This window comes from Miscanthus floridulus, chromosome 7, assembly GCF_019320115.1.
Source record: "Miscanthus floridulus cultivar M001 chromosome 7, ASM1932011v1, whole genome shotgun sequence".
Lineage (NCBI taxonomy): Eukaryota > Viridiplantae > Streptophyta > Magnoliopsida > Poales > Poaceae > Miscanthus > Miscanthus floridulus.
In genome coordinates this window covers 52396438-52401130 of record NC_089586.1, presented here as the reverse complement: position 1 = coordinate 52401130, position 4693 = coordinate 52396438, and the positions used below count along the sequence as shown (strand labels likewise).

Sequence of the window (4693 nt, the reverse complement as noted above, 5' to 3'; positions counted from 1 at the left end):
CAAAATACTAGCTTGATATGATTTTTTCTCTCGTAAATATAACATAACTTTAATTTTCATAATATCCAAGTATTAGTATACTTAAATATCGAGTTTCATAACTTATTAGCCATGGAACATTATTTTTCTCTCACAACAAATCAGCTTCAGCTGGCTTATGAGTCATAGAAACCATCAGCCAAACGGCACCTAAAGTCAACAAGGAGTTGCTAACATATATTGACTGGTCAATCCGCTTATGAGTATGGCACGAGACTTTTCTTGATTATTGACATGGTAGTCTTCGTCAGAATTATACTAGTAAATTCACATAGTTTGGAGACACATTTAGGTGTGTTTGGATCTATTAGCATAAAAATTAGCAGCTAAAATTAATTAGTACTATTGGATTCAAACAAACCTACTAATAAACCTGTTAATTATTAGCTGGAGGACTAATAACTATTAGTTTCGTTAACAAGTTTGGAGTTGTTGATAGGTGCTAATAGTTTATATGCACCTTCAACTCACTACCCAACCACCTATTAGCAGATGGATCTAAACAACCTTGCTAAAAACTAGCAGCTATTAGCTAAAAGTTAGCTAATTTTTTTTATTGCTAATGGATCCCAACATGCCTTATTTACAGGTTTAGTTAGTAGGATCATATGTTCAACCTGATTATAGTAATAAGACAAGTTTTGCTTCTAATTAAATTTGTGTTAACAGCTCGGTGATAAAAGCTCTAGTTTTTAAGGGAGTGATCATGGGTCCAATGGCTATAGTATTATTTCATTATTTGTTTTTTTGATATTTATATGTGAAAACAAAAGAAACTTTAGATGAAGAGAAAAAATTAGAGGAAGGGGAGACGCGCAAAAACCAAAACTAAGGGAAACCGGAACACCGTCGAACGGACAAAAGAAAAGAAAGAAAAACGACAGGTCACAAAAAGAAAAAAGAAAAACGACAGAGATGGAAAGAGACGGGAAAAGAAAAACTAATGGTCCAAAACTAACGGGAAACCAGGACAGAAAAAAAAAATAACGGAGACAGAAAAAAAATAACGGGAAAAGAAAAAACGAAGAAAGGACCAAAACAAAAAATACTCACCGTAGTTTAATATTAAGGCTAGCAAACGTGTTCGTACAATACACAAAATCTAATATGCCTTCCAAGCAGGCTATGTATCATCATTAAAACGAGTTGTTCTAATTTGCATGAGGCGAAATATAATGACTTGGAATTAGGCTATGTATCATCATTGAACTGAGTTGTTCTAATTTATATGAGTACATATAATAAATTCGGGTCACATTTGAGGAAACATGGATAGGAGATAGTGCTATAGACGACAAGTTGAAGAAGAAATTTTGCTCTTTGATAATATTATATAATAATAATATATATAGATTATAGATATAATTGCCCCTATATATACATAGCACCACGCATATTATTACTATTTTTGTTTCTAAATAATATTTGGAACTTAGATGTTGTATGTATTTTTTCTAATAAAAATATGCCATCTGTAATACAACATACACATAAGCTGAATCATCCTGAAATATTATCAGATGTTATCCATAAGATTCCAATGCACAAAGAAGATAGCGAAAGACAATGAATTTTTTTGGGGACCAATCTTCCAATTACAAAAGTTTGGTGATGAACCTTATCTTCTCCTGGTGCCCATGGGCTGTGGCTGCGTACATTTTTCTTCCTTTCCCTCCAAACTCCACTCCCTATTAGCCTGATTGGTTGCTTATATTTCCTTGGCCAGGCTCTGCGTATGCAGAATCTTTACCGTTAATGCTCCTAGTCGAACGTCGTTTCGGACGCGCGTCAAAAAACGATTCGACCGGCACCTCGTCCTATCCGCCCGCTCGACGCCCTCCCCATCCCCATCCCGTGTCCGCGCGTTTCACCTCTCTTGCTCTTCTTGCCCTCTCCTCCCGGCTCCTCCACTCTCTCACTCTGCTCACACGCCGCCGCCCCTCCCTCCCTCCGCCACCTCCATGTCGTGACGACAGCGGCTTCCAGTGAGCCACCCCTCCCTCCCTTCCTCCGTCCCTCCATCCCTCCCTCCGTGACTTCCATGCCACAGGAGAGGAGGGCGACTGCGGCGGCTTCCTGCGAGTCGCCCCTCCCTCCGTGACCTCCATGCAACCGGAGAGGAGGGCGACGGCAGCGGCTTCCGGCGTGGTAGGTGGGTCCTCTGGATCCAAGCCCTCCTCCTCTCTCCTTCCTCCTCATCTGGATTTGAGCTCTCCTCCTCCTTATCCTCCTTCTCCTGCTCCTCCTACTCCTCCTCTGGATCTAGATTTGAGGAACGCGGCGGTGGCTAGGGTTCCGACGAGCTCTGTTGTAGTAGGCTTGCTTTACTGTTGCAACAAGCAATATTTCTTTGTTGCATTAGTTTTTTTTTTCTGATGTTGCATCTCGCATTGTGCCTTTTGTTTCTATTGTTGCAATAGCGTCGTTTTGCTGTTGCAACAAGCAATATTTCTTTGTTGCATTAGTCTTTTTTTCTGATATTGCATCTCGCATTGCGTTTTTGTTTCTGTTGTTGCAGTAGTGTTGTTTTGCTGTTGCAACAAGTTTTTTTCTTTGTTGCATTGGTCTTTTTTTCTTGATGTTGCATCTCGCATTGCGTTTTTATTTTCAATTGTTGCAGTAGCTTTGGTTTGTTGTTGCACCAAGTAATTTTTCTTTGTTCCATTAGTCTTTTTTTTTCTGATGTTGCATCTCGCATTGCACTTTTTGTTTTTGTTGTTGCAGTAGCTTTGGTTTGCTGTTGTAACAAGTAATTTTTCTTTGTTGCATTAGTATTTTTTCTAATGTTGTATCTCGTATTACATTAGCTTTGTTGTGTTGTTGCAGTCGCTCTTGTTCTGATGTTGTAGTAGACTTGTTCTGATGTTTCACCTCGCATTGCGCTTTGTTTGATGTTGCAAACAATTTTCTGATGGGAGTGCGTTGGGGGCGGGCGAGGTTGGGGGCGAATGGGAAACCCATTCTATTCGATCCGTTCCGTGCGCGGGGGGCGGACGAGGTTGGGGGCGGGCGGGTTCCGTGCGCGGGGAGCAGAGGAAGGGCGGTTCTGATCTCTGTTCTGTTTCGTGTAGGTGGGCGGATGTGATCCCGTGCAGGAGGGCGAGGCACGGTACGAAGGACCCGACGTCCTTGCGACCACAGCACCATCCGATGGATCAGTATCCATCAGACATCCGGGCGTCAGCGCTACCCAATTTTTTCGTGCTTTCTCTGTTTGGTCGCCTGATTGCTTTATGCAGAATCTTTCGTGCTTTCTCTGTTTGGTTGCCTGATTGCTTTTGGAAGTCTGGCGACACTCATCCGAAAACATTGTTTGGCCCTGGTTGGTGGGAAGACTTGGTGCGCCCGGTGGTCGACGTTGCCGATCTACCTTGTGGTTTCAGCAAGCACAGGATGTGTATATGTATTTGTAAGAAAAAAGAAACAAGAAAAACTTACCAGGGACAGCGAAACTGATATAGGATGGATAATAATCTTTTGGATAATTGTCCAGTCATATTCATTAAGCGGGATATTTTTTTTTCTATAGTGGATGAAAGTGATATTACCGAGACATTCATGTACCTTAAAACACGTCAGCTAAAAGGACGTATAAGTAGTATTGTAAGTCTCTTACTCTCTTTTTATACCTAGATATTTTGGATTATCAGTATGCATTTTCAACTACTAGTGAATATGCACGTACGATACACGTGTGTCTAAAAAAATTCATCACAAGAGATTAAGTATACAATATTTTATTAAATTATTTTTGAAAATAAAAAATAACTAAACAGCTAATAAATAGGATTGACGACAACTTGAGCGAGAGGATTTCAAGAGGTCACAAAAACTTATTTGTTATTTATTTTCATATATAGTACAATAAGATACACCATGTACCTTGACAAAAAATATTTATTTTCTGTAGCTAAAACTTATGCTCAACAAAAGCAATGTTGCTACTTAGATTATTAAGGACCGTCAATTAATAAGTCACAACGAAAAGGAACATACATACATCATTTATACTACATGAATAATCATTTCAGTGACATCTTTTGAGCCTGCTTTCTAACAATGCATCCAAATTTGAGCCTGTTTTTCTAACAATGCATCCAAATATAAACACTACTTTATATAAGTAGGCTAAATCTTTGCTAACATAGGATCCTCTAATCTATCTTCCAAGAGATGTAGAAGAAACATCTTCGCAGGGAAGATTCTCATCCTACATGTTTTTTTTTTTTTTTTGAAATATAAGTCCCAACATAAGCTCCACATTATTTGATCTTTTAAACAACTGGATAACATCAAAGCAGTTCTGATTGCACTCTGAGAAGCCTGCAAATAGATAGACAAAATAATTTATACAAGATTGATCTTGATTGAAATGAGCATGAACAAAATATAGTGCATCCCAATTTTGTTGAACGAAACAAGCTAACAGAAATACTCCGAAATGAAAAAGGTCTACCGTTAAAGAATAGAAAAAAAACCATGCATGAAGTCTACCTTTCTAGCACGTGCATATGGACTGTTCTCAACAAGCTGGATATGATGGCGTGGCAATCTAATTTGCAGCCAACACCAAAATGATCATTTATATTCATAGGGTTAAAATAAACGATTGGCCATATATGAACTATTGACTGAAGCTAAAATGGAAATGAAA

The 4693-nt window shown here is 39.0% G+C and overlaps 1 long non-coding RNA gene across 2 annotated transcripts; it reads left to right on the top strand.

Moving 5' to 3' along the window:
* Positions 1-1799: 1799 nt before the first annotated feature.
* LOC136463231 (uncharacterized) lies at positions 1800-3541 on the top strand. Of its 2 annotated transcripts, none has more exons than XR_010760942.1 (2): positions 1800-2187; positions 3111-3541. It is a non-coding gene; the product is annotated as an uncharacterized lncRNA (long non-coding RNA). The 2 variants fall into 2 exon arrangements; XR_010760941.1 differs by having other exon boundaries at positions 1800-2191.
* The last annotated feature ends 1152 nt before the right edge of the window (positions 3542-4693 follow it).